This window comes from Chiloscyllium punctatum, chromosome 41 (assembly GCF_047496795.1).
Source record: "Chiloscyllium punctatum isolate Juve2018m chromosome 41, sChiPun1.3, whole genome shotgun sequence".
Lineage (NCBI taxonomy): Eukaryota > Metazoa > Chordata > Chondrichthyes > Orectolobiformes > Hemiscylliidae > Chiloscyllium > Chiloscyllium punctatum.
The window spans coordinates 4,006,845-4,019,427 of NC_092779.1; the positions used below are offsets into that span (position 1 = coordinate 4,006,845).

Genomic DNA, 12,583 nt, shown 5'->3' on the forward strand with positions numbered 1-12,583 from the left:
GTTGACCATGAGAACCTTTTTCCACGTATGGAGTCAGCTATTATGAGGGGGCATAGATTTAAATTAAGGGGTGGTAGGTATAGGACAGATGTTAGGGGTAGATTCTTTACTCAGCGAGTCGTGAGTTCATGGAATGCCCTCCCAGTAGCAGTGGTGGACTCTCCCTCTCTATGGGCATTTAAACGGGCATTGGATAGGTATATGGAGGATAGTGGGATAGTGTAGGTTAGGTGGGCTTGGATCGGTGCAACATCGAGGGCCAAAGGGCCTGTACTGTGCTGTATTTTTCTATGTTCTATGTTCTATATCAATAGGAAGACTTTGGAGGGATATGGACCAAATGCTGGCAAATGGGACTAGATTTATTTAGGATATCTGGTTGGCATGGTGAGTTGAATCAAAGTGTCTGCTTTCGTCCTGCACATCTAGAGTCATGAGATGTATAGTACAGAAACAGATCCTTCGGTCCAACTTGTCTATGCAAACCAGATAGCCTTTCCATCAGTGCTTAATATCCAATGGTGAAGACAACATAAATAATTTACATCTATGACTCTCAGACTAACTGTACAATACAAAGTATTTGGCTTGTGAAGACTGCACTGAAACCTTGGAAAAGTTATACAGTTAGCCTCATATCTTTCTGTTCCCAGAGGAATTGGGTTCCAATGAAACTTTTGCATTTTCATCTTCCAAGCATATAACCCGAACTCACAAGGTGATGTGAAGCCAAGGTAAAATTTATCACTTGGGTATTGAACACTGCCTGGGAAAGAAGGAAGGAATTCCAGAAGAGCACGGGATGTAGGAGCAGAAGCAGATCATTCAGCCCACCGTGTCTGCTCCACCATTAATGAGATCATGGCTGATCCTGAACATCGCTTAAAAATGTGTTGCTAGAAAAGCTCAGCAGGTCAGGCAGCATCAAAGGAGCAGGAAATTCAACGTTTCAGGCATAAGCCCTTCTTCAGGAATCCTGAAGAAGGGCTCATGCCCGAAACGTCGATTTTCCTGCTCCTTTGATGCTGCCTGACCTGCTGCGTTTTTCCAGCAACACATTTTTAAGCTCTGATCTCCAGCACCTGCAGTCTCCACTTTCTCCTAGTTGATCCTGAACATCCTCAACTCCACTTTCCTGCCTTTTCCCAACAATTCACTGATGAAAAAAATTCATCCAAGTTGGGAAGGTCCAGACTTCATCAGAGCAGCTCAGTCCCGTAACGTCAACAAGACGAAGTGAACATGGAAAAGGTCTGACATAGGTGAGCAAGCCAATCTGCCGGAGAAACTGCTATTAAAAAAAGGTCTTGATTTTCAACCTCCGGGGGGGAGAAAAAGAGAATTACAAACCCCTAGATTTAGCTTCAGGCAAAATAAAGCAGAATTGGATCAAAGTGACTGTTTCATGGTTGAATAATTTGATTAAAGTGATCTTGGAATTCAATCCATAGTGCCATCTCCTCTCTTCCTCAACCCATTACCCAAACCCAGCTTTGGATTTAATGAAAGGGCACATCTATTTAAACACTCAATACTAAAAAATAAAAGATTAAAAGATCTGAACAAGTATTTGCAAACGGAAAGCCCTTGTTACCATCAGTGTAAACTTTAGCACTGCCTTTAACAGAAATCAGACAGTGAGGAAGCACCAGCGTTGTAGCGGAGCTGAAAGAAACGCAGGTGAGAGAGAAATACATAAAGATTAATTAGCCCATTGGATTGGAGGTATTTTGTATCCCTTGTATAATTGTTGCCAAAAATAATCAAGAGATTATTATTAATGAATAGTCACAAAAGGCAATTGCAGTAAATATTACAACAGTATAAATCTCACTTAGTTTTCACATGAATATGCATTGAGAAATTGTGAAACTATGCAACTGTTCTCCTCAAATGATTTTAATCAACCTAAAATCAAATATTCAGTCAACAGCCTCCACATCTGAATGCAAAAAAAGACTAATTGATGTTCAAATATAGAACTGTATGAGTATTTATTTAAATAGATGATAGTTACATTAAAATTGTCCAGACATAGCTACAGAGAGTACATAAAATATAACAAAGGTTATTAAGAGGATTAAAAAGTGGTTTGTCCCAATGAGCTCCTTCATCTTTTATGAAATCAGCCATAACAGTCCTTCTCACGACATGTTTCAATCCTAACTCTTACCAGAAAAGCCCACTTGTTTAACTTTCCCCATACCTCATGGGTGTTAGCCATCACCTGGAGAGCAGCAAGATGAAAGTCAGACAGAGGATTTTGTGCCAATTACAGAAGCTAACTGATCTCCCAACAGTTTGTTAAAACATTAGGAGAATCAGTTCACTGGAGTTGCTGCGTAGAAATCTTATCATCATAGTTTCCACTCTATATTCTGTTCAGGTAACAGAGACAAAATAAACTGCATTCTCATCACCTAAATTTCAAAATTTTGTAACATTTTCCTCCTTTTTTAAAATTGTTTTCTTACTTGTTCCTTTCTTCGGCATGATAAACTGTTTGTCTGATCAACAATTAATCATTTTTGTCAAATTTGAAAACAATAATGCCGACATGTAGCACTACACATCTTAAAATCATTATTTATACAGACTTTAAACTGCAGTTTATGAATATATCCATAGCGACCTCTTCTATAACTACATAAACTCCAATGGAACGGGAGACACTGGTGGACTCTAATCTACCATTTCTGCATTTTAATTTCTGGTCCAGAATTTGGACCTCCAGAAACATCAACTCTCCAGATGAAATTCTCAGCTGAGGGGCTGCAGAGATACTTTTTGGAATGATGAGCTCCCTGTCCTCTGAAAGATCCTGTCTCCTGTAGATGGAAGGTGGGTCAGTTTGGAGGCTCTGGGAGGACAGCTCTGTCTCCACTGGATTAATGTCACCAATCAAGGATCAGCCAGCAAGCTCAGAGTGTCTTTCAACCTCATCAGCAGGTGGCAAATGGGCCTGGGACATTTATACATGTCTCACATACATATTGATATTCTGTTCACACAGCTGTGTTTAAGTGCATTAACGTTATTCTACAATCTAGAAATGCCTTAAGCCCAACCTATTCTGACTTGAAGGTGGTGAATCAGTATCAGAGCCAGGAAGGTTGGGTAAGATTTCACTATGATTTAGAAACTGAACGTACACAGGAACTTGATTGTTTGCTCAAATCAAAACAAACGCTCTCTGGGCGGTCCGAAACCTGTTGATCTTCCAGCTGAAGGAGTTGACCCCGACTGAGTGTTGCAGACTGGCACATTCCAAGGTCCAGGACTACGTGTTGAGGGATGCGCTGAAGCTTGGGGCAGCTGCCGCCAAGGCGCGGTGGGGAAAGACCACCGTGTAAGATCGGCCTGCCTAAAGAAGAACAGGGGGCCCATGCGGACGTTTTTTGGGTTCTGCTGATGCCTCAGCCAAATACATGTATAAGATTGAAAAATGCACACACCTGTACATGACAAGGATAAATTCGAATCTGTGTTTGTAAATGTGGACATATGTATGGCATGACCAAATGTACAGACCATCAAATCATTTTATGAATAAAGTATATTTTTGAAATAAAAAAAAAGTTTGCTCAAATCAAAACAAACAGTAGAAAGGGACCAGAAACTGGTGCATAGAGTATGTTTGTTTCACATGGCAGTTTGTTGAATAAAATATTTAATGTTTAGGTAACAAGACAGGTATTTATTACAGTAGATTCCAAAATTAGTTAGAACCACAAACTCTCTCTAACTTCTGCAAAGCCAAAAGTACAGATCAAAAAAATCAAGTTGGATTTATAGAAAAAAATCCATTTTTACAAAGGAAGGCTGTGATTTCTAACGTCAATCCCCATTCTGATAGATAGTCACTCACATGGCGAGTGAAGACTGCAGTTTGCTGGATGGCTGGTTGGCAATAGAAAGTGATAGTAACAGTGTGGGTTCAATTGTTACCATGAAGAAATCTCCTTCACAACTTCAACTGTTGGATGATAAAGGTGCCCCTCAGCTCAAACAATTACCAGACATCTCTCTGTAATGAGATCACAGCTCTATGCTTTGGTAGGACTATGATAATATTTTCCTCAAGTGAAGAACTCGGTTGTTCCCCAATTATATTTGCTATCACACTAATTAAACTAAAACCTCAGGTTTTTCCTTGATTTTGTACATCGACCCTGCTTCCAGCTAAAAAAGAATTATCATTGCACTTCAAGTATTTTCAGTATCTCTTCAGTTCTGTTGCCAAGGCGTCCTAGCTATTCCTCACAGTGGCACTGGAGCAACACAACTGCAGACAACAATTTCTAATCGATGTTGGTGTCAGAAAATAGACAACAGCTCCAAAATCTGTTTGTAGCTGCATGATTAGAGCATTCAATATATTTTATCCTTTAGCAAGACAGAGCTGAGAGAATTACAATATATTATGCTGAGTGCACAATAGACATTGGTTTCAATTTAATTCTGATCATGTCATAATAATGACCCAAATTATTGTGTTACAAAGCATCTATTTCTCATGTTCAAGCTTCACCTTTCAACACAACGAGTCAAACTGGATCAATCTGTCTGATGTACAAAATGCACATTCTATGATCTGTAAAAGAAAATGTTCATACAAAATGTCCCAGGCATATTTTTAAACTCATTAGTTTCTGGTGATATATAGAGAGAGATATGTGGAACTGCAAGGAAATTTGCAGTATGGAATCACAGAACTATAAAATGAATACAGCACTAAAATGAAGTCCATTTAGCCTGTGCCAGTTCTTTTAGATTAGATTATCTACAGTCGAGAAACAGGCGATTCGGCCCAACAAGCCCACACCGATCCTTTGAAGAATAACTCAACCAGACCTGTTTCCCTCTGAATTACTCACCTAACATTATGGGCAACCAATTTGCCTAACCCTCACATCTTTGGATTGTGGGAGGAAACCAGAGCACTCAGGAAATCTGCACAGACACAGGGAGAACATGCAAACTCCACACAGACAGACCGGAGGCGGAAATCAAACCCAGGTCCCTGGCACTGTAAGGCAGCAGTGCTAACCACTGAACCATCATGCCACCCATATGTAACCATAACTTGGCTAGCCACATTACCTTGCCTTTTCTCTGTAGGCCCATTAAGTGTCCAGCTTCAGATGATGATCCAATTCCCTTTTAGTGACAAGGTGGGAAATTACAGATTTGGGAACAAGCCCACATTTTAAATTTGCACTGTAAACTTTGGCACAGCAACAGAGTCAAGCTTATGTATATATCATCATTTCTTACTTTTTCAAAGTTCCCACTCACATCCCATCAATCCTTCTAGACATTGCTTAACACAACGTGGGCTCTCCAAAAAATTTTTAAAAATTGCCTCTCCATTCCCTGATGTGAACTGAAACCTACCTCTTATGACGATCCTCTGAGCTTGAAGCAAGTACCAGGATGCGGAATACCAATTTTGGGAAAGCAGGGGATTCTTCACTTTGTGAGAACATTGCCAACTGTGGCAAGAGTGAAACAAGACTCAAAATGTACCTTGCTACAGGGCTGAAGGGCAAAGAAACCGATTGCAATTCTAATTCTGGTAAATTTTGTCTAATCCTTGTTGATCACCTTAGAGAAATAAATCCTATAAAAAGGATCAACTTTAATAAAATGATTTACACAATAAATTGTTGCTTGGGCTCAACCATACTCCTATTTGTATTCAAATGAATATTTAAAAAAAAACTGGAATTCTAAAAAAAAAATTATGCAGTGTTTGGAGAAAAAGAGCCACAAAAAAAAGTACATAATTTGCAAAATTAATCTGGAGTTTGCAATTATAATGGAAGATAACTAACTCAAATATAATTTCGAATCTTTAATGATTCTCATGAAGGTATAATCATCCAGATCTGTGCCAATTTGACTAGTTTTGCTTGATTATAATTTCTCAAAGTATATTTATGTTCCCAGTTGTCTATGGGTTATTTAACTCACTAGCTCAATCCAATGATATTAACAAGTGTATATTACTCAGGAATTCAAATTCTCTGGTTGATTGGTTTATGCCCACAAGTGTCTTGTACAGATAAGGTAATTTCGGTAATATAACTGAGGGATGCGTTCAGGAATGACAAAACAGTATTCACTGGTTTACACTTAAGGACTTTGTCTAAAAGACAAGCTGAAGGTTTTATTGGTGCAGGGTAGTATCCCTACCTCTGAACCAGGAGGGCCAGGTTCCAGTGCCACCTTCACTAGACACAATATAATAACATCCAAGCAGGTTGGTTCGGAAAAATACCTGAAAGACAACCTTTTCCCTGTTCATACAGATTATATGAGTGTGTGTGGAAGGATTGTGCAGTGAGCATTTGGTATGACAAGTTTCCAAATGTGAACTCCAAGTTCAGAGTATCTAAGCTTTCACATCAAAGCTGTTCTTTCAGGGAAGGATGGAATTTTAGTGAATTGTTGGAGTCTGTGTAAGTAATGTAGACAAAAATAAACAAGTTGGAGGATTCAGAAAATGAGCCAAAGATCAATAAAGAAATTAATATTAAGCAATAGAAATGAAAACAGCCAGCGCAAACTAAAGGAGAAGCATAGTCCATCACATTCACGAACAGGAATATGAATCAAGTCAAGATCAGACTGATGGAAGGATATTTCATTCTGCTCAGTCTGCAGATAAATGTTACCACATTTAAACTGCAATGGAACCAGAAAGCAGAACAGCAACAACAACAGATATGGACCACACATTGTCACAGATTTCAAATCTGTGACAAATTTACTTCATACGAAGACAGTGGCTTGAAGTGATTGCTGTTATATATGAAAAGAGACAAAAAACAAAGAAGAGTCAACATGATTTCACTGTCCACATGACACATTCCTTTATTGGTGAACAGTTTATGTTCAAATCAGCAATGTTGGTCACTGAGCAAGAATTATCCTGTTCAGTTCAGGTCACTGATATTTAATACTGGTTCGATCCAGAGCCACATGCAATAAAGGGAACTTCACAACAGCAGGAAATGTCTACACCATTACAAAGTGCTTGAAAATCATAGATCCGACATCACAAAGTGGCAAAAAAAATGGGGGCGGGCTGTTGTGAAGAAGCTGGGTGGGAAATGGGGTTGGGACACGGATTTCTGAAGGCAGTTGCTGAGATGGCTCTATAGTGTAATACGGTGATCATTCCTTTTCTATTTCTCAGTTCTACCCAAATAACTTCCCTGGATGTATTTCCGGGACTATCCTTCCTGAGTACAGCTATAATTTTATCCCTAATCAAAAACATCACCCCCCCACTCCTCTCTTGCCTCCTTTTCTTTCCTTACTACCGAATTTATACCTTGGAACATTAAGCTGCCCTATCCATCCCTGAGCCACATCTCTGTAATTGCTATGATATCCTAGTCCCATGTTCCCAACCATGCCGAGTTCATCTGCCTTGCCTGTTAGACCTTTTGTATTGAAGTAAATGCAGTTTAAATTTATCAGTCCTACCTGTTGTCTACTTTGTTCCTGCCTGCCCTGTCTTTGACTTAGTCCTTTTCCTAACTGTATCAGTCTCAGATTGATCTCTTTTATCACTATCTCCCTAGGTCCTTCCCATACCCCTTCCCTAGTTTAAATCCTCCCGAGCTGCTCTAGCAAATCTCCCACCAATATATTAGTCCCCTTCCAATTCAGGTGCAATCTGTCCTTGTTATACAAGTAGCTTCTACACCAGAAGAGATTCCAATGATCTAAAAATGTGAATCCTTCTCCTCTGCACCAGTTCTTCAGCCACACATTAATCTGCTCTATCCTTCTATTCCTACCCTCACTAGCTCATGGCATCAAAAATAATCCAGAAACTACTGTGCTAAAGGACGTACTTTTAAAATTCCTGCCCAATGTCCAAAACTCTTCAGAATCTCATCCTTTTCTCTTTCTCTGCCATTTGTTCCAACGTGTACAATGACCTCCTTTTAGTCCCTCTTCCCCTTTGAGAATATTGTATATCCTTTCCCAGAGGAAGTGGCTAAGGTCCAGAATGAATATATTGATATTCACAAAAGGAGGAAAAGGACATGGTGGATGGTGAGTCTTGGGAGGGGTATGTTGATATTCTCAGGCACGGCAAAATAAAAACAGGAAGGATTGGTTGTTTTGAAAAGCATTAAGGCAGACAAGCTCCCAGGACCTAATAGGACCTATCCCAGAATGCTGAGGCAGGCAGATGAGAAGGTTACTGGAACCTTGTATGAAATCTTTGAATCCTCTTTAGTCACAGGCAAGGTCCCAGAGGGCTGGAGAATAGTCAAAAGATTTTCTTTTGTTTATGAAAGACAATAGGGATAATCTGTGTAAATAAAGACTGGTGAGCCTTGCATTACTGCTAGGAAAATTACTGGAGAAAATTCTTAGAGACAGGATTTACTTATATTTGGAAAAATAATGGACATATTAGCAACAGCCAGTATGACTTTATGCGGGGAAGGTAGTGCCTTACAAACCTGATTGTCACTTTCTCAAGACTCAAAGATGATTGATGAGGACAGGAGGTGGATGTTGTCTATACAGACTTTCGCAAGTCCTTTGACAATGTCCCGCATGGCAGGCTAGTAGAAAACAAAGGCACATGGGATCCACAGTAAGCTGGTAAGATGGATACAGAACTGGCTCTGTCATAGTAGACAAAAAGCAGCAGTGGACGGGTGATTTTCTGACCAGTGGTGTTCCTCGGAGATCTGATTTGGACAATAATGTAGGTGGCCCAACTAGTTTGTTTGTGAATGACTAGGATTGGCAGAGCTGTGGATAGTGAGGAGGGAGTCCAGAGGATAAAGCAGGATATAAATAGGCTGGAGACTGGATTTTAATTCGGACACACGAAAGGTGATACATTTTGAAAGATCGAACACAGAAGGGAAGTATAACAGTAAATGGCAGAACCCATTGTACCTTATGCCCAGCCCCCCCCTCCCCCCCCCCCCCCCATCCCCCCCCATTTATCTCTCCACCCTGAAGGCTTCCTGCCTCTATCTCTGATGAAGGGCTTTTGCCTGAAACGTTGATTTTCCTGCTCCTTGGATATTGCCAGACCTGCTGTGCTTTTCCAGCACCACTCTGATCGGAACCCTTTGTAGCATCAACATACAAGGGATCTAGGTATACAGGTCCCCAGTTCCCGGAAAGTGGAACAAAAATTGTACAAAGGTGGCCAAAAGGCATATGATATGCTTGCCTTCATCAGCTAGGGCATAGAGTATAAAAATTAACACCTCATGTTGTTGCTGTATAGGACTTTAGTTCAGCCACATTTGGAATATTGTGTAAAGTTGTGGTTGGCACACTATTGGAAGGGTGTGGAGGCTTTGGAAAGGAGACTGAAAAGTTTACTAGAATGTTGCCTGTTTTGGATGGCATTAGCTATGAGGAGAGATTGGACAAATGCAATAGTTTTCTATTGAATATTGAACAATGAGGAGTGAGCTGATATAACTTTGCAAATATCCAAGTCATGAATAGAATGGACAGCCAGAACCTTGTCCCCAGGGTAGAAATGTAATTCCAAGAGGACATAGGAGGCAAGCTTAAAGGAGATCTAAGAGGCATTTTAAAAAAAATAAAGCCAGTAATAAGTGCCTTCAATGTGCTGTCATGAGGTGTACATGGATACAATAGCAATGTCTAAAGAGGCATCTCAACAGATATAGGAATAGGCAGGGAATACAGACTGCAGAGACAAAAGGAAAGGCATGTGACAGCACAGACATCGTGGGCCAAAGGGCCTATTCTTGTGCCATACTCTTCTTTATTCTTTGTCCTCTATATTACATTCCACATGTCTATTTCCCATTTACTGAACCATATCATCGATATCATCCCACCAGCGCAGCCATTCTCTCTGCTGTCAACCATCTGGCTAATTATTGCCCTGTTTGCAAATTTCCCATTCATGTGTCCCAGGTTTAATTCTCAATCATGACTCAATATAGCCAATAGCACGGGATACAACAGAACCCCGTGGAACACCACTGGAAATCAATTTCAATTTGCAAAAACATCCATCAATTGCCCTGCTTCCTCTCACAGGGAAAGTCAGATTCAATTCCTCACCTTCCCCTGTGTTGCACCGGCTTTGGCTCATCAGACTGCCACATGGAACATTAACCAAATCCCCATTGTCAAACACTTCATTGTCAAAATATTCAATATGCTCCTAAGGCATGATCTTGACTTAAACCTGCAGACTATCACGGATTAATTCATGCTCAACCAATAATTTATCCGTTCTCAGAAAGGATCCTAATAGTATGCCCAGAGTCTTGATTTTCCACATTGTAGCAAGTTGAAAGAAACATCACCATAATGTTTTCCTGTGCTCACTGTGCCCCTTCAATGCAATAAACCGAGGTGCAGAAACATGATCTCCTCCTTTCAACATTTTCTGCTGAGGATAAACAGTCCCAATTTTGTCAATCGATCCACTTAATGGAAGGTTCCTACCCATAGGGCAATCCTCATGAATTTCTATCCAATGCTATCATATACACCTTTAAGTTTATATGAGTTAAACACTGGAAGACAAGGGTTTTCGTTTTGTGGTGTTTAAGAAATAGCTTGTTTTAATCAGGATCATTTGACAAAATCTTTTATTTGGTTTGATTTAATATTGTCACATGTACCTAGGCTCAGTGAAAGTTTTGTTTTACCTACAGTACAGGCAGATCATACAAAGATTATAGGGTAATGAAACAATGCAAAGTTATGTCAGCAGAGGTGCGCAAAAAGCAAGATCAACATTAGATTTGAAATTAGAGATCCATTCAGAAGTCGAATGGAGTTACAGGTAATAAACTAGCATGGATAGAGGATTGGTTGACCAATAGAAAGCAGAGAGTTGAGATAAATGGGTGTTTCTCTGGTTGGAGGTCAGTGGTGGGCAGGGCACTGCACCCCTCACCGTTGGGCCTGCAACTGTTTATGATATGTATAAATGATTTGGAAGAGGGAAGCGAGTGTAATGTATCCAAGTTTGCTGATGACACCAAATTGAGTGGAAAGGCAAACTGTGCAGACGATGTGGAGGGTGTGAGGAGAGATTTAGACAGGTTAGAGAGTGGGCAAGGGTCTGGCAGATGGAATTCAATGTTGGTAAAATGTGAGGTTATTTACTTTGGAAGTAAAATTAGTAGGTCAGATTATTATTTAAATGTGAAAGATTGCAACAAGCTGTTGTGCCGAGGGACTTAGGAGTGTTCATTGATGAATCACTAAAAGTTGATTTGCAGGTGCAACAGGTAATCAGGAAGGCAAATGGAATATTGGCTTTCATTGCTGGGGGAGTGAATTTAAGATCGGGGAGGTTCTGCTGCAATTGTACAAGGTGTTGGTAGGCCGCACCTTGAGTATTGTGCACAGTTCTGGTCTCCTTACTTGAGGAAGGTTATACTGGGTTTGGAGACGGTGCAGAGGACGGTCACCAGATTGATTCCGGAGATGAGGGAGTTACCATGTGAGGAGAGGTTGAGCTGCCTGGGACTGTACTCACTAGAATTTAGAAGAATGAAAGGGAATCTGATAGAAACATATCAGATTATGAAAGAGATAGAGAAGATAGAGGCAGACAAATTGTTTCCACTGGTGGGTGAGGTAAGGTGGGTGAGGATGGTAGCGGGGAGGCAGTGGCTCCCGTGCTACCATCGCCGGACTGCTAATCCAGCCGCCCAGGTCGTGTCCTGGGAATCTGTGTTCGAATCCCGTCCGTGGCAGAAGGTGGGAGTTTGGATTCAGTCGCTGTTGGGAATTAAGAGTCTGATAATGATGATTGTTGGAAAAGCGCATCTGGGGGTACTTTATCGCTCATGGAATGCCCTGCCAGTAGCAGTAGTGGACTCTCCCTCTTTATGGGTATTTAAGCGGGCATTGGATAGGTATATGGAGGATAGTGGGTTAGTGTAGGTTAGGTGGGTTTTGATCGGCGCAACATCGAGGGCCGAAGGGCCTGTACTGCGCTGTATTGTTCTATGTTCTATGTTCTATGTAAGGATTAGGGGACATGGCCTCAAGATTAGGGAGAGTAGATTCGGGACAGAGATGAGGAGGAACTGCTTTTCCCAGAAAGTAGTGAATCTATGGAATTCTGTGCCTGAGGGAGCAGTAGAGACATCTTTATCAAATATATTCAAGACCCAGTTGGATGGGTTTTTGCCTGGTAGGGGAATGATGGGTTGTGGGGATAATGCAGGTAAGAGGATCTGAGATGATGGATAGTTCAGCCATAACCTTAATGAACAGCAGAGCAGATTTGATGGGCCAAATGGCCTACTCCAGCTTCTATTATTATGAAACAGGGAAGACTTTGTTTTTGAATCTGTTGGTATGTGTGTTTAAAATTTTGTATCTTCTGCCTGATGGCAGAGGTTGGACGAGATTATAACTGGGGTGAGAGGGGTCTTTGATGTTGACGCCTTTCCAAGGCAGTGAGAAGTGTAGTCGGAGACAATGGATGGGAGGTCAGCTTGTGTGATGAACTGGGTTGTACTCACAACTCAGGTTCTTATGGTTCTGGGTAAAAACAATGACTGCAGATGCTGGAAAG

The 12,583-nt window shown here is 40.8% G+C and overlaps 1 protein-coding gene across 5 annotated transcripts in view; it reads right to left on the reverse strand.

Annotated features, from left to right (window-relative positions):
* Positions 1–12,583, reverse strand: part of LOC140464825 (cadherin-18) — a 742,457-nt gene that overhangs the window by 388,472 nt on the left and 341,402 nt on the right. The window contains exon 1 of one of the 5 annotated variants that reach the window (XM_072560298.1): positions 5,398–5,507. The exons of the other annotated variants lie outside the window; for them this stretch is intronic. The gene's annotated coding sequence lies outside the window, so the exon portion shown is untranslated. Of the gene's footprint in view, positions 1–5,397; positions 5,508–12,583 lie in introns of those variants that run through there. 5 annotated transcript variants of the gene reach the window in all.